This window comes from Bos javanicus, chromosome 8 (assembly GCF_032452875.1).
Source record: "Bos javanicus breed banteng chromosome 8, ARS-OSU_banteng_1.0, whole genome shotgun sequence".
Classification (NCBI taxonomy): domain Eukaryota; kingdom Metazoa; phylum Chordata; class Mammalia; order Artiodactyla; family Bovidae; genus Bos; species Bos javanicus.
Genome location: NC_083875.1, coordinates 51,253,821 through 51,274,759, shown reverse-complemented (window position 1 = coordinate 51,274,759; position 20,939 = coordinate 51,253,821). Strand labels below are relative to the sequence as shown.

General features: G+C 39.6%; 1 protein-coding gene and 1 non-coding gene across 2 annotated transcripts in view; both read right to left on the bottom strand.

The window, feature by feature from the left end:
- The window catches only part of RORB (RAR related orphan receptor B), a 211,041-nt gene that overhangs the window by 97,231 nt on the left and 92,871 nt on the right, over nt 1–20,939 (bottom strand). The gene's annotated exons all lie outside the window — the stretch shown is intronic.
- On the bottom strand, nt 4,418–4,487 carry LOC133253545 (small nucleolar RNA U2-30). Its single transcript, XR_009738334.1, has one exon. It is a non-coding gene; the product is annotated as a small nucleolar RNA U2-30 (small nucleolar RNA).

The following is a 20,939-nucleotide window of genomic DNA, read 5'->3' as shown; positions in this document are numbered from 1 at the left end:
CAGGACAGCTTTTTCAAATGAGCTGCCTGCACCCATGTCTTCTCTTTCTCCAGCCTGTCCTAATTTGCCCCAACTCATGACGGGATGATCTTCAGTATGAGCTCAGGATTGGTTTTTGGTTCACAGGTGTGTTTCCAAATTGGAAAACAACCTGACCACATATGGAACAGAAGAGAGTCACAGAGAACCTTGAGTTGCTAGGACAGTGATCCACCTGGTGGGTGTCCCCAGCCTCTGGCTGTACCACAGCTAGCTTTGTGGCTTTGCATGTTTTTATTCTTATGCTTTGATTTTATCAGCTACCAAAAAGGGACAGTCTCAGGGACTGGGTGTGTGGAATAATCAATGACAGCGACAGGGAAGTGTCATTAATAAAAAGGGGCAGGGTACTCCTATTGAGAAGGATGAGGGAACTTGCAAGGCTAAGTGGCACTTCAGGGATCAGTGGGCCAGTTTTCCTCACCAGATCCTCCATCTCTCCCTCCCATTCTTCCTTTCTTCTTTCCTTCCTCTCTCTCTCCCTCTTCTCGTCTTTTCTTCCTTTCCTTCCGAACAGAAGTACTGGTATTGTGTGTGTGTGTTTGTGTGTGCACACACATGCTTGTGTTTTTTGCAAAAACTTCATAGAATGCAGAGATGTAAAGAAGAAAGTAAATATGCAAGTAATTCTATTTCCCAGAGAAGAAAAAACACTGTTGAATATTTAGTGTATTTTTAAAGAATTTTTCCTGACATAGTTCTGTTTCTCTCCCTTTCTCTCTCTAGTTTATGGGTGCAATAACACGATATAATACACATATTTGTACTAAATACACCAAATCAATATACTACTATATGTTGATTGTGTTTATAATTTCCATGATACTTTACAAACAGATATTCCAATTTTTCGGTGAGAATTAATTGTTGCATATTTTGTTTAACTAAAGCAGCTTCCCCCGCCCCCCGCCCAGATACCCCTATTTCTGAATATTCTTAAGGAGCAGACAAATAAGGGCCATGATTCTTCTGTTTGCAGCTTATTGGAGGCTTAATTGAAATAATGCTCAAGAACCTAGAAACAGGGGTTGAAATATGAGGAGTGTGCTGACAGCTCTGTGTCCTCAGATGTGATGGGAAATGCTGTGTATATTCACAAATGTACAAGCTTGTACAAACATCTCATTCACGTAAAAGGCAGATAGTGGAAATTAGAGTCCATCAGAGGCAGTGTTCCTTATTTAAATATATTAATATTATCCCAGGTAAGTTTGATCCTTTTGAAAACATATTAAAGCCGCCCATATCCCGAATTTTATAGCTTGAGCCTTTGCAAATTCCTCTAAAATGCTGGGCTGCCCTTTCAAGCACCCTGATTTTTCTTCCAGAGCCTCTCTGCATGGAGAGCTTCCTACAATATGTTACATAATTTTCATTCTTCTTTTTCTGGCTATGCCAGGTGGCTTGCAGTATCTTAGTTTCCTGACTAGAGATTGAACCCTGGACTCCCAGTAATGAAAGTGTGAAGTCTGAGTCCTAACCACTGGACAGCCAGGGAATGTCTTTCATTTTTTTTTTTTTTTCAAATTGTGTTGGGAATATGATGTAACTTTCTGTGAAGACTGACTCCCTTTTAAGAATCAATTGCACTGGTATAACATTTCAAGGCCCAGGTCCTGTGAGGTGCATGGAAATGTAATAGCTACAAAAAAAAAAAAAAAGACTCCAGACAGCGGAGCTTTTTGAGCTCTTGTGTCTTCTATTTATACATCTCTGGTCCTCTGTTTATGGACAATCTATTGCTCTTCTGGCTGGATCAGTGCAATTTCCTGTAGCAATAGCATTGACTGCCCTGTCCCTTTACGCCTTCCATGGAGGACTTGGAAACCAGATAACCAAGCTTGCTAGAATTGTGTGTTGTTGTTGTTCACAAACTCGTATCCAACTCTTTGCGACCCCATGGACTGCAGCGTATCATGCTCTTCTGTCCTCCACTATCTTCCAGAGTTTGCTCAAATTCATGTGTGTATAGAATTGTATGTACAGTGGAATAAAATAGATAAATAAACATAGGTTCAGAATTAGGCCTACCCTGATTCTACATGGGAGAATTATGAGCTTTACTGATGAACTTGGTCACCGATTTTGACTATTTGGAAGTTCTTTTTTTGAATTAAAAAACTGAGTCATAGTTATGGTGCCTAATATATTCAATCAATAAATACATATTGAATTGAATTAAGCAAAGTTTCTGATGCATATCAGGAGAAATAACATTGCCAGATAGTTGACTTATGGATGAATGAAGGGCTATACTTGGTCACTGTAAGAAGCTGGCCAGACCTCTGAAGGGGTAGAAAACTGGTGTGACTATTGTCAGTTCAAGAATCAGTCTGTGCACACACACAAAACTTTCCTAAGGTTTGGCAAGCTCCTCACAGACTTGCCACTATAGCATCCCCCAGCTTCCTCTCTCTCTTCACCCCTCAACTGTGGATTTTGAACAGGCTCACCAGTACCTCCTGTCATCATTTATAGGTTTTGAGACTTGGTCCTAACTATCGCTATACACCTGTGGTCTGGTTTCTCCAATTACAAACAGGTAGTATCTGCATTCCTCCTTGAAATCCTCCACTTTCACAGCCCTTAAGTCACCTATTCCTAGAGAATTTGTCCAATGAGTAGTGAGCTATGAATGTTTTCTTGACACCCTTGGCTGTTTCTTACTCTCCAGTTCTACAAATTCTACTGTAATGTCACAGGGATTCTCCAAAGACCCTGGGGTTGGAGGTGGCCAGTGTGAGCGACCTCCTAGGGCACTACTTCTTAAGCTTTAATGTTCACACAAATCACTTTTTAAAATACAGATTCTGGTTCAGTTGGTCTGGGGTGGGGCTTGAGAATCTTGAATAAATTTTTCTACTCTAGGTACTATGCTCTCTCTAGCAATAAAAGGAACCCTTGTCTTACTATTCTTAAAGTTTTGTGTTTTTTTTTTTTTTCCAGGAATGTAGGAACACTGAAGCAGGAGATGGAAGGCTCCAGAGAAAGTGAGTGGAGATGGTTATGGTCACTTCCTGAACTATCAAAATCTGGGCCACTGTAGATAGTCAGCCTCTTCCTACTTTGCAAAACCAAACAGAAAGCAAACCTAAAAAATGATACACTGTCAAATGAAAAAAAACCGACCATCATCTCTTTCTCTCTTCTCTCTCTCTCACACACCCCTCTCTAAGCATTAGAAATGATGAGAAACATATTTGGTTAAATACAGGAGTTAGGGTCTCTTCTACATTAATGAATGAAATGTATTTTATCTACTGGAATCTTGTGATGTAGACAATTTAATGTGAATACATTTGACTTCCAGCTGTCAGTGAATTTAGGTAAATCCGGCTTTGAGAAAAACATGCTTTATATGAAAAACAATTTAAAATTCCATAAGAACATCTCTCTCTATCCTTTTTTTCTTTTATCTCAACCACAACACTTTTGGAAAGTAAGATGAATAATCAGACTAGTCATCAGGACTTTATGATCTAAGTCCACTTAGTATAGTATCCGCTATCCACATTAAATTTAGAATGCTTACAGCTTGATTTTATGTTTTCATCATAAATCTAAATTTTCCCTTTTTTTTGTACCTAGAGTGTGCACAAGGTTTGTGTCCTCCCAAAACATCTTTTAAAGCAAAGGGACTTATTTTAAAAAGAGAATTAATGAGAAGAGCATGATGTTTTCCCCATTCAATAGACATTGACACACAATGGAAAGCCATTCATTCACATGCCTAGAGTATCATGGTCCCAACTGAAGATTTGAATATTTTTTTAAAGGCCTTATTGGGATAGTTGAATTTTAGAAGTCCAGCCTACATTAAAGTTCATTTTACAAGAGCTGAATACAGCTAGAAATTTCAGTGCTTTCTAGTGCTTGGTGGAAGGTGCCTTCATTGTTCCCTTCTTTCACTGCCATTCAGTTGGTGCTGGGATTTCTTTTAAAATACCCAAATCATGCAGAATAGGAAGCTTTCTAAAGTGAAATTACAATTAACTCCTGAAGGGCAATACTGTACTCTCCAAAATACCCTTTGGTGTCTGGTGAGGGACAGAATACAGAGATGGATGGGCCAGAGGTCTCACTCATATGACAGCAAACCGTGGACTGAGCTTACTGTGTGCAAATCTGTATGACTAGCATTTACAGGTGAGATTATGGAGGCTAAGAAAATTTCCCAGAGTCACATAACATGTAAGTGGTAGAATCAGGAATTGAGCTAAGATCGAGCTGAGGTTCAAGTGTCACAGTTATTGGACTAGAAGCAAATACTGTTATACATAACTGATAAAATATTTTATATTCCAGTTTAGGACTGGTGATTGATCCAAAAGTAATCAGTCTATCAACAGCATATTTATTTTTTTAAAAATTTAAATTCTGAGCTCAGATCAAGTATAGAAAGCTTCATAGCTATAAAGGTCAGTAGTAAAACATTTTCATCATTGCTCAGAACTGATCAGCCTTTCTTACACCCCCACCCACAGCCCACTGAGGTAGGTAATATTCATGTTACAGATGAGGAAACTGAGGCACAGAAAGAGTAAGTAACTTGCCTAAGGTCACATAGATAATAAGTGGAGGAGGTGGAATTTGAATCTAGGCAGTCTGACACAGAAGTCTATGTTCTTAGCAGTAACAGAAAGTCAATCATTGTAATGAATGAGTAGCAAGTGTGCAAAGTGCAGAGAAGAACAGGGAGTGCATAGTAGGAGACCCACCCCGGCTTCTGGTTAGAAAATACTTCTCTGAGGAAGATGTGATGCTTGTAGAGATCCCCACCACCCCACCTGCAGCATATCCTTGAGAGAGGAGAGAGTGGGATAGATAGGAAGGCACGTGAGAAGACCCCGTGATGCCCCTGTCCTATGGTTTCTTTCTTTCCTTTAAACTTTGGTTTAATGGACATGGAGATACAGAAGGAAAGCATGGAAAAGAAAACTAATATTTACTGAGTACTAGGCATTTTGCCGGAGAAGGCAATGGCACCCCACTCCAGTACTCTTGCCTGGAAAATCCCATGGACGGAGGAGCCTCGTAGGCTCCAGGCCAGGGGGTCGCTAAGAGTCGGGCACGACTGAGCGACTTCACTTTCACTTTTCACTTTCATGCATTGGAGAAGGAAATGGCAACCCACTCCAGTATTCTTGCCTGGAGAATCCCAGGGACAGAGGAGCCTAGTGGGCTGCCGTCTATGGGATCGCAGAGTTGGACACGATTGAAGCAACTTAGCAGCAGCAGCAGCAGCAGGCATTTTGCTAGATGCAGTCCATACAACAAATGATTTTTGATTCTAACTAATGTCCTGTGTGATAGATCTTGACAGCATTTAAAGAATGAAGAAGTCTGAAGCTCTCAAAGTGACTTGTCCAAAGTCCTAGAATATGTAGTTAACAAAATGAGGCTTTGAATCCAGTCCTTGTCTGGGCTTTATTACTGAGCTGAAGGGGACTCTGTTTTGAAAAAAAATGTAAGTCATGTTGAAAAAGGGGACCTCTGCAGTTATGTTCCAGTAATGGAAGAAACAGTAAAGAGACACACAAGAAAAAACCAGTTAAAATTAGGATTGCCAATTCATTCATCTACTACTGAAGTCCCCCACTTTCTTAATTTCACTTTTTGCCCTTCCTGTCTATTTTACAAAATTCAGTTCAGTTCAGTTGCTCAGTCATGTCTGACTCTTTGCGACCCCATGAATTGCAGCCCTCAGGTCTCCCTGGCCATCACTAACTCCTGGAGTCCACTCAAACTCACGTCCATCGAGTTGGTGATGCCATCCAGCCATCTCATCCTCTGTCGTCCCCTTCTCCTTCTGCCCGCAAACCCTCCCAAGCATCAGAGTCTTTTCCAATGAGTCAACTCTTCGCATGAGGTGGCCAAAGTATTGGAGTTTCAGCTTTAGCATCAGTCCTTCCAATGAATACCCAGGACTGGTCTCCTTCAGAATGGACTGGTTGGATCTCCTTGCAGTCCAAGGGACTCTCAAGAGTCTTCTCCAACACCACAGTTCAAAAGCATCAATTCTTCGGCACTCAGCCTTCTTCACAGTCCAACTCTCACATCCATACCTGACCACTGGAAAAATCATAGCCTTGACTAGACGAACCTTTGTTGGCAAAGTAATGTCTCTGCTTTTGAATATGCTATCTAGGTTGGTCATAACTTTCCTTCCAAGGAGTAAGCATCTTTTAATTTCATGGCTGCAGTCACCATCTGCAGTGATTTTGGAGCCCCCCAAAATAAAGTGATACTGTTTCCCCATCTATTTCCCATGAAGCGATGGGACCAGATGCCATGATCTTCGTTTTCTGAATGTTGAGCTTTAAGCCAGCTTTCACTCTCCTCTTTCACTTTCATCAAGAGGCTTTTTAGTTCCTCTTCACTTTCTGCCATAAGGGTGGTGTTATCTGCATATCTGAGTTATTGATATTTCTCCTGGCAATCTTGATTCCAGCTTGTGCTTCTTCCAGCCCAGCGTTTCTCATGATGTACTCTGCATATAAGTTTAATAAGCAGGGTGACAATATACAGCCTTGACATACTCCTTTTTTTTTTTACAACATTTTTTTAATTTTAGAAAATTACTAATTCCTTATACTGAGTCTGAGGACAAATGATTCCAAGGAATATTCTGACCTCAAATATTAGCAATTTTTTAAAGGGATGTTTTTAAGAGCTCTATAGTGGAATGGTCAATGGGTTCTACCTGTGCTACTCTGTGAATGTTAATATTGTGTTTCATTTTGGAGAAAAATTATAGTCAGAATAATTTTTTGCTAAGCAGGTACATAGAGCCTTCATTTCTTTCTGAGTTCCTTGTTTAGAAAAAAAAAAAAAACCTCATCTAATGGTCAGTGCCAGATCCAAAGGAAAACAAGAAGAAATAGGAAACGTTAACAGTGAAAGCAGGCCAGAGAAATATGCAACTGTTTTCCTCAGAGGATTAAAAGGTATCTTGCTTTGAATCACTTTGTACCCATACAACAAGGTAATACATGTACTTTAGCTGACTAAACAAGATTCCATTGATAGCTTAAAAGCTCTGAGTGTTCTTATGTAATGAATATACTATTTCATGTACTAATGGTCCCAAAAGAATGAGAAATGTTTTTTTAATCTTTCCTTCAGAAGAAAAGTTAACTGAATGATGAATTAAGAGTATAATACCCTTGTTCTAAATCAAAGAATGTCCAGCCATAATGAATGATGATCTGTAATAATATTACATTATATATAATGCATTTATTAGGATTAGAGGCAAATTCATTTCCATCACTAGCTTTGGCTCATAAAAGTATTACTTTATGTGAAGATAAAAAGTGGGTATTGATTTATTTTGAGGCAAATATCAAAATTTATTAACCTGAGTTTGCCAAGGTCAATATTTTCCTTATAGAGAAATATATCCATATGTTTATTGAGGCCCTGAATCAATTTTGTATTGTTGCACATATCAGGCCCTTTTAGAGTTGTAGAATAGCAAAGTCAGGTGGAGGCTTTACCCCAGTCCCTGATTTTCCAGGTGAACAAATTGATTCTCACTGAAAGGGAGGGACTTGTCCTAATTACCTCACTCACCCCACATCATGCTGGTGAGAAAGCATGCTTGCTTAGGCCTAGTGCCATATTTTTGCCACTGTATCCTCCTGCTTTCATTAGATATTTTGAAAGTGGTCTTCTAAATTCAAAGAAACCTTATTATAAATAAAATTCTGCAACATAGACTCCTGTAGCTCAGGAGCCCTGGTGAAAAGGGAGAAATGATCAGAATCTTCTGACAGTTTATACAGAATTATATTAGAATGGCTTTTCAAAAAAGAAGACCCAGTGACTGAACAGGTTTATAATTCTAGCAGGAATGGCAACCAAAGTTTCATATCTCTATATACACACACATTTGGGGAGTGTCTTCCACACTAACTCTAGCCTTGGTCATGTGACGTGCTTTGGCTAATGGGTTAAGAGCAAATTTGACAGAAGCAGAGGCTTGACATGTGCTGGGACTTGCCCTCTGTTGCTGATTAGTAGGCTAGCCTACTGGAGGATGTCAGGCCAGCTGAGGTCCCCTTGACCACCAAACACCAGACAGGGAAGGCCATCCAGGACCATCCTTTCTCAGCTGAATTGTCAGTTGACTTTGAAGATCAGCTAAACTGGCTCAACAAAAGAACTGCCCAGCTGATCCACAGAATTACAATTAATAACACATATTTGTTTTTGAAAGCCCCTAAGTTTTGGGGCTTTCCTGGTGGCTCAGGGGTAAAGAACCCACCTGCCAATGCAAGAGACAAGGGTTTGATCCCTGGGTTAGGAAGATCCCCCAGGAAAGGAAATGGCCACCGACTCCAGTATTCTTCCCTGGGAAATCCCATGGCCAGAGGCTCCTGGAAGGCTACTGTCCATGGGGTTGCAAAAGATTCAGACATGACTGAGTGACTAGACAATAACAAAGTTGTTGGGCTAGTTTGTTAGGCAGTAAGGCTAACTGAGATACTTGGAGATCCATTATGGAGTTAAACCAGATACGATTGAAAAACACAGAAAGCAACATAACATAAAATAGATAAGTGGTTCATTTCAAGTTCATCCAGGTAGTCTGGCAATACTTGAATCATTCAAAAAATAAAAACCAATCAAATTATTTCATTTTCAGAAGTGACAGATGTTCTCATATAATAGTAACTTTTAATATAGAATTTCATTTCTTCCACTGGGAAGTGGTCAGGAGAGCTGATATGAATTTTATCTGACTTGGGCATTAAAGTTCTGACCAGTGCAAACCCAAATCCTGAAACTGTCCATTCAGAGTACTGTGAGTCAACCGAGGCAAAAACCGCCTTCAATAATTTTACCTTTATTAATTTATAAGTATTCCTATCTTTCATTACACCACTGATAGCTTAGATGATGCTGTTGTTAATTTTATTGATGGGGAAAGTAAAACCCAAAGTTAAACAATCTGCTCTTCAAGGTATTACCAGCTAATGTTGGTATTAAGACAACGGACACATCGGTTAGGAGTCGATGTCAGACAAGACTTTTGATACGGAGCAGAGGATAAAGAAACAGGACAATGCATCTTCTCTGACATAGGTAAGAGAGGGGTATGTTGTTAATTTTATGATTAAACCAAAGTTAAAAATTGTGTTTAATTTGACCAATCTCCTGAGTGATGTTAGTACATATTATCAGGGTTTCTGTCACAATCTCTACTTCAATCTTAAAGTACATGGCAAAACATAAATAAAAAACATTTGCCAGATGCAGATAGATTTCAATTTTGCCCATGTGGAGTGGCATAACACAGAAGCAGAAATAAGTATTCCTAAAATAAAATATTATGAAAATGCACATGTAAATCATGCACACACACATACACATACAATTCTATTTTTCCAGAGTCAATAGTACAAATAAAAATAAGTTAAATGCGTTTCTTTACAATATAAGTTACTTTATTAGTTCTAGAGTTTCATATGCCATTGGGATCTGTGGATCATTGACACTTTGATACATTATGGATATCTTCAGTGCTAATATCCTCTGTGAAAAAAGAGTGCTGTGTCTGTAAGGAGAGAGGAGGGATGAGAATTTTGGAGGCAGTGAAAATACTCTATATGATATTATAGTGATGGATTCATGTCATTATACATTTATTCAAGCCAACACCGAGTGTGAACCCTACGGTAAACTATGCACTTTGGGTGATGTGTCACTGTGGGTTCATCCTTGGTAAAGTATGTACCATTCTGGTGAGTGATGCTGGTAATGAGGGAGGCTATGCATGCATGCAGGCAAGAGGGCATTGGGGAAATCTCTGTACCTTCCCTTCAATTTTACTATAAACTGAAAATTGTTCTAAAAATATTTTTTTTAAAAAGAGTAAGGTGTAGATACTTTACAAGAGTCAAATGCTCACACACTTACATAGAGTGATAATATGCACAAACCTAAAAGAATTAGTTGAAAGCCAAATGTGAATAACTTCTAATGGGATTGGGGCAGAAGCAGTGACCGACAGGATAGTACCCACGAGGAGATTCTTCATAGTCTAGTGGCTAGGACAAACGAAGAGTTGTCTCTAGCTGTCAGCTGCACTCCGTCTAAGACAAAATTCAGAGAAAGGAAGAGGCTTACCAAGATTACTGAATAGCAAGAGATATTCAATTTCATAACCTCCCAATAATTTATAATTTTGCTTAAGAAAAATCCAAGAGCAGATACTTGCTTCTATTCTTTATGTTGTTGTCATTCAGTCACTCAGGTATGTCTAACTTTTTGCAACCCCAGGGACTGCATCACGCCAGCCTTCTCTGTCCTTTACCATTTCCCAGAGCTTGCTCAAACTCATGTTCATTGAGTCGACGATGCCATGCAACCATCTCATCCTCTGTAATCCCCTTTTCCTCCTGCCTTCAAGCTCTCTATAAAATGTGGTTATTCAACCTTTGAAGAATGCCATACACTGTTGTTTTTCATATATTACTCTTTTGTTCTCCTATATTTTTTGAAATTAGCCTAAGGAGAGTGGTTTCCAAAATTTGGACTAAAAAGACATTGGAGTAGGAAATAGCAACCCATTCCAGAAATCTTGCCTGGAAAATTCCATGGACAGAGGAACCTCATAGGCTACAGGTTCACCTGAGTCGGATACGACTGAACACACACACATACACACACGCACAAGTCAGGCAGGTTTTCAGATCATCTTAAGCTGTACTTTCAGAATCTGTTGATTGGGAGTAATCCCAGTTACAATACCCTAAATAAAGTATCTAAATGTATTGGGTTGGCCACAAAGTCTGCTCGAGTTTTCCATAAGACCTTATGGAAAAACCTGAATGAATTTTTTTGGCTAACCCAGTATCTGTATGAGGTAATATTTATTCAGTCTTCAAGCAACACTTTGTGCATAAATAGATTGTATGACTCTTCCATTATTACCCCAAGGGTCTCTGGTTGGACCACCACATTAATGCTGAGATTGAAAGGGGCATGAGACCTAGTTCACCAGGGCCCTGGGAGTATTGTCATTTTCAGCATGAAGCACTTTTTTAAAAACCTTTTTATTCTTATTGGGGTATAGCTGAGTAACAATGTTGTGGTAGTTTCGGGTGAACAGTGAAGGGACTGAGCCACATAGATACATGTATTCAACACGAAACACTTTATGTATGGTTGTTTCGTATGCAACAACCCAGCTTCACATCTACTGATAGCCAGTTCCAGTGCCAGAAGCTTTCGCCATTTACCCAGCGATCTCACTTTGAAGGCAGCCCCCAGGCTCATTCCACTTCTGCTTCCCTTTTGTTTAAAGCTCCATTAGTTTGAAGGTCTGTGACAATAGTCACTGAAGAGTAAATTGAAACTGTTGCAGAGCATGTGTCTCCATTATCAATAAACAATGACTTTAAATGGAATAAAGTAATGTCTAGCCGAGTGTGTTCTTAATGCTATCCTCTGTGATACTGAGCTGACATGAAGAACAGTAGACACTTGAATCAATAGAAAACCTTTTCAATGCATTGAATGGCACCATGAAACTCCCAGACAGCTCTCTTTAGAGCCTAGCACACTGTGCTTCCTGGAGAAATAATAAGAAATCAACATTTAAGTGAGTGTTTACTTACATGCCAGTCATTATACTGAGTTAGTCACTGTTTCATTATCATCTCATTTATCCTCACAGCAACCTTATAAGTTGTTATATTTTCCTAATACCCATTTTGCATGAGGAAACTGAGGCATAGAGAAGAGAAATATCTTGCCTTGCCTAAGATCATGCAGCCAATACAACCCCAGACAGACTGGCTCCAAAGAAACTCTCCACCACTCCATCATACTGTCTACAGGGCTGCTGAAATGACACAGAAGTAATTTAAAAAAAAATAAGGCAAGGCTCATATAAATAGTAAGACTACACAGAAGATGGGAATAGACTTCTATATGATTCACTATGCTGAATCTACCAGTAATAGCTCATTTAGTGATATCAGTGGCTTTTAACTCTCAGCCTGTCCAGCTATAGTCTCAAGGTTACAGAGAAAGTTTATGATCATCAAGACAGGCACACACAGTGAGAATTTGCTGTATGATTCAGGGAACTCAAACTGGGGCTCTGTGACAGCCTAGAGAGATGGGATGAGGTGTAAGGTGGGAGGGAGGTTTTAAAGGGAGGGGACATGTTTGTACTCATGGCTGATTCATGTTGATGTATGGCAGAAACCAACACAATACTGTAAAGCAATCATCTTTCAATTGAAAATAAATAAATAAAGACTGGCACACAGAGGGACAGCACAAGCTAAGTCCTCTGCAAGGTTTCCTCACCATCATAAGATTCCTGACAGGTAAGCTTCAATATGTACCTGCTCTACACAGAGACAACATTTGCATAAACTTAAGCAATGCCATCAAAGTTCTCAACCTATTTCTTAATAAGTTTTTTTTTTCCAGCTGAGCAAATGCTGAATTCTGCCTTACAGAGGAAAGAGACATCTTTAACTTGTAGACTTGCCCACCAGAACTGACACATAGCATATTGCAACCCAGCCAACATTGGCTCAAAAAGCGGAGAGGTTTAGAGCTAAACAGTATTTGCTCCTTAGATGCTATGCCTCAGGAAGGATAAAGCTGGTTTGTGGTCTGAATTGCTTGTCTTCTGTAACTGACAGATCATCAACCTAAGGGTACATTTTAGAAGTCTACTTGACTAGACAAAACAATTTTTTTGGCAGATAAATGATTATCTGCAGAATTAGTAAATCAAATAAAATAATGAGCACTTGGAAATATAAACAATTCCAGGATTAGGTACAGAAAACAGATCAATAGGTCCACAGAGACTGTCAGGATGTTTGGGGAAGATTGTTGGGACATGTGCAGCTTTGGAAATTGTCTGTGTGGTGCAAGCTGGACCTTTAGTCCATAAACTGCTTTATTAGCCATCTACTGAGGCCACAGCAAATTTCTTTACAGAAACACTGGCCTGAGCCCTAGAGGAACATCTACGGGTTGGAAAGAAGGTTTGTGTCTGATCTGGAAGTGTATAAGCCTTGTAGATTTTTATGGAAAGAGGATGGGTAGGGGGAGCTAGAGATACATTCTCCACCATTCATTTGCACATAACAGGGCCCAGTCTGTGTGACACACAGCTGCTAATGCAAGCATAGAGACCTTCGGACAAACAATCCCAGGCAGAGATATGAGCAAGACAGCCACAGTAGTTCAAGTTCTTGAGTCTTTCCTTGAAGATACAGCAGCACTCACTTTTCTATAATTTCAAATCAAATATTGATATCAACTAAATGAGTGGATCTTTTTCCCCTCAAAAATAAGCTACTCAGATCCTGTGCTTTGTCGCTCAGTCTTGTCCAACTCTGCAACCCCAAGGACTCTAGCCTGCCAGGTTCCTCTGTCCATAGGGATTCTCTAGACAAGAATACCAGAGTGAGTTGCCATGCTATCCTCCAGATTCAGATCCTACAACTGTTCATATTGTGTATATAAGAACCTCAGGGGATCATGGGCTTCTCAGGTGGTGCTATTGGTAAAGAACCTGTCTGCCAATGCAGGAGACATAAGAGACATAAGAGAGAAGGTTTGAGCCCTGGGTCAGGAAGATCCCTTGGAGGAAGACATGGCAACCCACTCCAGTATTCTTGCCTGGAGAATCCCATGGACAAGGAGCCTGGTGGGCTGCAGTCCATAGGGTCTCACAGAATTGGACACAACTGAAGCAACTTAGCACACATGCATGCAGGAGACACGCAGGAGATCATAAGCTCAAGTACCAGTACTGTCTGAGGCTTGGGGAGGTAACATATATAGTAGAAGGGAGATAAGCACAAGAGTGGCGTGTGGTGGGGACTGTAGTGAACTAGAAAGCACACACTCTATCCAAAGGAGCAGGTGCTGCTCAGATCCAGCTGAAGTTACTGAGTAGGACTGTAGACATAGAAGCAACCCAGGATTTTGTGTGATATCTTCCAATTTTTGAACTTTGGTAACTGACTCAAGTGTTTTAAAAACACTATAGGGGCAAAACAAAATAATATTGTTGGGAGTATTTGGCAGGCAGTCTGCCAATTTGTAACCTTTGTAGGGTTCTCTTCAATTTAATAATGTGCTCACATTTTTAAGTGGCACTGGAATTTGTTACCTGCCATTAGTAGGGCATGGGGTCTGAGCCATTTTTCTCATATCAGTGACAATTTCCACTGGTCCATTTACCCTCTTGGTCGAGTTCTTTTTTGTACACATAACAAAAGCCATCTGGAAGCTGATTTTAGAGAATAAGTAGGAGGCAAATTAACCCAGATAGCTAACAGGTTCATACTTTGAACCTGAAATCCTGGTCGTATTAATATCATAGCCTAACAACTTAAGCAAACTAGTCATAAACTTTTCCCATTCTACTTAAAAGGTAATCTTATTTTGGGTGTTACTTCTTCTGACAGAATGAAATATTTCATCCATGCTGGGAAGTTCAAGAGGAGATATAAATAGACACTGAATAGACGATAGAATATTTATATTGTCACTACAAATCCAAGGAATCTGATTTTTTTCAACTGATTGATATGGCTGAGAATTTTTTATTTCGCTTCATGAGTACAGGCTTTAAGAAATAAAATAACGGTGCTATTTTTAAGATGTAAAATAACAATCTACACATGCATAAAGTGTATTGCAGGTGTCTTTGAGTTTCTAAAGCTCTAGAGAAAGAGTGGCATAAAATATACAATCAAATAATCCATTAGAGGGATGCCCTGTGTTCTAATGCCTAACGGTAGTCATGAATTCAATATCAAATAATGCTTGGCTCTCAGGGGCATCACTTCATTAAGAGAGAATTTCACCGAGAGTTACACAGACTGGAGCCTTTGAATAGACTGATACAGATACAGTTGTAGGGAGAGTGGAATATTTGAAGAGGTGCATGTGGGCTCATGTTTTATTGTTAATGCCTCTTGCTCCTTTGCATTTTGGGCTGAGGTCTGCAAACTTTTCCCTCTCAAGCCCATGGAGCTATTTCTTGTCATTCTGGTGAGGTTGTAAAGGCAATCAATTTATTGCTGGCAAACCTCACTTGTTAATAGCTTTCCTTTGATCTTAAGTTCCTGGGATAAGAGATAAAAAAACAAAACAAATCTGGTTTCCTTAGTAAATGATCTCTTTCCATCTCTATTCTGAAACTGGTCTTAGTTTTATTAATCAGCTGATGTGGGAGTGGAGCACATAGAAAATGCTTGTTTACAGCTCAAGAAAGAGTAGGCCTTCTGGATCCTATTTCACTGCCCCCACCTTTGACAACGATTTTTTTTTTTTTTTCAATTGAAGTATAGTTGATTTATATGGTGTGGTAACATTTTAAATGCCTGAGACTGCATGAAACTTTACTGTATAGATCCTTTGGAAGGAATGAGCTGACATTCTTAAGATGCTGGTTAATTTTCATAAGGCAAGACAGAAGCTAGTATACATCCTTACTTCCACTTAGGAACCCAGAGGAGATGTGCAGGTTCTTTGGAATTCTGTGTTACCAAGGTCAGAGACTTGAGTCTCTAGGGTAGAGGGAAGGAGTCAAGCTGTTTGCCCACCAGAACATCTGGCTCCTTTTCCACAGCTTGACAGAACAAAACTTCATTCACTTCTAGAGATTCAATGGAATATTTGATTCTAAAAAGCCCATGACGTTCCCTTACTTATTTCCAGACTTACTATAGAAATTTTCCTCTCTTCTACTATTGCTGTTATAAAAATTCACTTTGCACAAAGTAACTGAGGCATGATTTATTTCAGGGACTTTCCCAAGGGAGTGTAATATCCTTATAAATCACTGGTACATTGAGTGTTCTTGCCACTTTCCTGAGCTGATTCTGAAAAATGTTTAGGACCAGGAGTTTCTTTCAGTCTCCAGAAGAGGATACAAACAGCTGCTTGATTTACCATCCCTGATGAATAAACTTTGGTGGTCTTAATTCCTTTCTTGGAAGAATAGTATATTCCTTAAAAATTATTATAGAATTCTTTTGGAGGATTAGCAGTAACAGGAAGACAGTAACATTCTCTTTTTAATTTTCCCATAGTGAAAGTAATGGAAGTTGCTCAGGTGTGTCCAACTCATTGCCATCCTGTGGACTGTAACCTATCAGGCTCCTCTGGCCATGACATTCTCCAGGCAAGAATACTCGAGTGGGTAGCCATTCCCTTCTCCAGGGGATCTACCTGACCCAGGGATAGAATCCTCTATTCTTCTGCATTGCAGGCAGATTCTTTACTGTCTGAGCCACTAGGGAAGCCCATAGCCACAAGGAATTAGTATACTAAAAGGACTTCAGTGTTGGTTTTACACTGTTTTCTAGGTAATAATTTTGGAAAGATGATTCTGGGTACCAATCAAGGGGCAAGATCTGTGAAAGAAGTCAGAGAAAGACAAATACTGAATGATCTCACTTATATATGGAATCTAAAAAAGCCAAGCTCATAGAAGCAGACTGAAATGGTAGCTGCAGGAGATGGGGAGTTACAGACATGCAGGAGATGTTGCTCAAAGGCTATAGACTTCCAGTTATAAGATGAATAAGTTCTGGGGATCTAATGCCTAGCCTGATGGATATAGTTAATAACACTGTATTGTATAATTGAAAGTTGCTAACAGAGTAGATCTGAAACATTCTCACCATAACAACAAAATAATAATTATATAATTTATTATGTAAATAATAATTATTATGTAATAATAATAATGTGATATGTTAAATAGCTTTATTGTAGTAATAATTTTGCAATACATATGTGTATGAAATCATCACACTGTATACTCTTAAAGAGATGGGAATACCAGACCACCTGACCTGCCTCCTGAGAAATCTGTATGCAGATCAAGAAGCAACAGTTAGAACTGGACATAGAAAAACAGACTGGTTCCAAATCGGGAAAGGAGTATGTCAAGGCTTTATATTGCCACCCTGCTTTTTTAACTTATATGCAGAGTACATAATGAGAAATCCTGGACTGGATGAAGCACAAGCTGAAATCAGGATTGTCGGGAGAAATATCAATAACCTCAGATATGCAGATGACACCACACTTACTGCAGAAAGTGAAGAACTGAAGAGCCTCTTGATGAAAGTGAAAGAGGAGAGTGAAAAAGTTGGCTTAAAACTCAACATTCAGAAAATTAAGATCATGGCATCTGGTCCCAACACTTCATGGCAAATAGACAGGGAAACAGTGAAAGACTTTATTTTTTGGGCTTCAAAATCACTGTAGGTGGTGACTGCCACCATGAAATTAAAAGATGCTTGCTCCTTGGAAGAAAAGCTATGAACAACCTAGACAGTTCATTAAAAAGCAGAGACATTACTTTGCTAACAGAGGTCTGTCTAGTCAAAGCTGTGGTTTTTCCGGTAGTCATGTATGGATGTGAGTTGGACCATAAAGAAAGCTGATCACCAAAGAATTGATGCTTTTGAACTGTGGTGTTGGAGAAGACTCTTGAGAGTCCCTTGGACAGCAAGGAGATTCAATCAGTCCATCCTAAAGGAAATCAGTCCTGAATATTAATTGGAAGGACTGATGCTGCCCCTGAAACTCCAATACTTTGGCCACCTGCTGCAAAGAGCTGACTCATTTGAAAAGACCCTGATGCTGGGAAAGGTTGAGGGCAGGAGGAGAAGGGGACAACAGAGGATGAGATGGTTGGATGGCATCACTGACTCTATGAACATGAGTTTGAGCAAGCTCCAGGAGTTGGTGATGGACAGGGAAGCCTGACACGCTGCAGTCCATGGGGTCTCAAAGAGTCGGACATGACTGAGTGACTGAGCTGAACACTAAACTTGCACAATTGACATGTGTCACTTATATCTCAAAACTAGGAGAACAAAGGGGCAAGATACCAGAATAATTTCATTTTTTTTTGAATACTCATGCAAATCTTGGCAACAGGTAACACTGGCTTAGCGAATTAGCATAGAAAAATTCATGTGTATTTCATGCATTTTTTTGAGACTCTTTGGTGTAACAGGAAAGTTTATCTCAAACTGATGATTTCCTTATCCCTTTGGTTACACTCTTATTGAGGCTTACTACAATTGTGCCATTTCCAAGTTTCGCTTTCTAAACAAAAGCCATATTAGGTGATTCTGAAATGCCTTCCAATGTTTCTTGGACAAATAAGTCTACCCAGATGGAACACAGACTCCACTGAGAGAAGTGAGCAAAGGCTGATAGACACAAGTTGAAATCAAAATCTAGTATTTTCAAAAGAGTCAGTGTTTTATAAAATACTCTCTTCTACTGCAGTGAATGTGACATGATAGGAAAAATGCTTCTCAAGTTCATGACGCAATTTACATTCTCAAGCAAACAGAATTACTTTTCCATCTCCCATGGAAAAGTATTTACCATCAACATTTTAATTGGTGCCTCAATTAAACTCTTGTGCTTGGTCACCTTATAGCTTTTTATAAGAAGAGAAAGGCCCAACCAGCAGAGTTCAGTTAACAATGCTATGATTTAGAGAGGAAAGCCTTTGGGAATTCAGCCCTTTAACAATGCTAAAAGATGCTGCCAGCAATCTAAAGCAGACAAATGCAAAAAAGAAAGAAACTTAAAAAGGGAAAAGTAAAGTATGCTTTGCAATGTGTAAATCATCATTAATGTATCAGTAAATAACCAGTAGTTTTGCTATTGCTCAGCAATTTCCATCTATCTAGTTTTAAGTTCCATGCCAGATTTGCTACAAGTCAAAATTGAAAGTATTATGTACTAAATGTAAATTTTTATTTGTTAGTCTAGGTGAGGAAACAGTGGAGTAAGTTTTAGAAAAACCACAAAACATAACTTGATCAGCTAAAAATATTTATATTCTATATATGTGTATATTTATATATATTAATAGAAAATGAATATAGTTTATAAACTGGCTTGTTGGCAAGAGGTTTTCATCTACTCATATATATAAAATTAAGGTCAAGGAGTGCTCTGTTTTCTCCTGCAGATGATCGCTGACTACTGAGCTGAAGTGAGGCAGCACAGGCAGAAGGAAACGGAGAAGGACATGCTAAAACACACCATCAAGTGGTAGAGGATTTATCTGGTGATGGGGACTTACGCAAACAAGTTAGGTGGACTTCAGAAGAAAGGTAGAACCCTAGTGGTGATTTTAACCACAACAGACTTCGTGCATGCATGCATGCCAAGTGCCTTCAGTCATGTCCCACTCTGTGTGAGCCTATGGACTGCAGACAGCCAGGCTCCTCTGTCCATGGGATTCTCCAGGCAAGAATACGGGAGTGGGTTGCCATTCCCTGCTCCAAGGGATCTTCCCGACCCAGGGATATAACTTGCATCTTCTTATGTATCCTGCGCAGGCAGGCAGGTCTTCACCACTAGTGCCAACTGGGAAGCCCTGTAACAGACTTCACATGGAAATCAAGTAGAAAGACCAAGGGCTTGTCCCATTTCATCTAAGTCAATGATGTATATGGCTGTAATAAGGTATCAGAGTGCCTGAAGAACTATGGATGGAGGTTCATGACATTGTACAGGAGGCAGTGATCAAGACCATCCCCAAGAAAAAGAAATGCAAAAAGGCAAAATGGTTGTCTGAGGAGGCCTTACAAATAGCTATGAAAAGAAGAGAAGCAAAAAGCAAAGGAGATAGGGAAAGATATACCCACTTGAATGCAGAGTTCCAAAGAATAGCAAGGAAACATAAGAAAGCCTTCCTCAGTGATCAATGCAAAGAAATAGAGGAAAACAATAGAGTGGGAAAGATCATAAATCTCTTCAAGAAAATTAGAGATACCAAGGGAACGTTTTGTGCAAAGATGGGCACAACAAAGGACAGAAATGGTATGGACCTAACAGAAGCAGAAGATATTAAGAAGAGATGGCAAGAATACACAGAGGAACTGTACAAAATAGATCTTCATGACCCAGATAACCATGATGGTGTGATCACTGACCTAGAGCCAGACATCCTGGAATGTGAAGTCAAGTGGGCCTTAGGAAGCATCACTATGAACAAAGCTAGTGGAGGTGATGGAATTCCAGTGAGCTATTTCAAATCCTAAAAGATGATGCTGTGAAAGTGCTGCACTCAATATGCCAGCAACTTTGGAAAACTCAGCAGTGGCCACAGGATTGGAAAAGGTCAGTTTTCATTCCAATTCCAAAGAAAGGCAATGCCAAAGAATCCTCAAACTACCACACAATTGCACTCATCTCACACGCTAGTAAAGTAAAGTTCAAAATTCTCCAAGCCAGGCTTCAGCAATACATGAACCGTGAACTTCCAGATGTTCAAGGTGGTTTTAGAAAAGGCAGAGGAACCAGAGATCAAATTGCCAACCTCCACTGAATCATCGAAAAAGCAAAAGAGATCCAGAAAAATATATACTTCTTCTTTATTGACTATGCCAAAGCCTTTGACTGTCTGGGTCACAACAAACTGTAGAAAATTCTTCAGGAGATGGGAATACCAGACCACCTGACCTGCCTCCTGAGAAATCTGTATTCAGGTCAGGAAGCAACAGTCAGAACTGGATATGAAACAACAGACTGGTTCCAAATCAGGAAAGGGGTATGTCAGGGCTGTATATTGCCACCCTGCTTTTTTTAACTTATATGCAGAGTATATCATGAGAAATCCTAGACTGGATGAAGCATGAGCTGAAATCAAGATTGCCAGGAGAAATATCAATAACCTCAGATATGCAGGTGACATATAGCAGAAAGTGAAGAAGGACTGAAGAGCCCCTTGATGAAACTGAAAGAAGAGAGTGAAAAATTTGGCTTAAGGCTCAACATTCAGAAAACTAAGATCATGGCATCTGGTCCCATCACTTCATAGTAAAAAGATGGGGAAACGGTGGAAACAGTGGCTGACT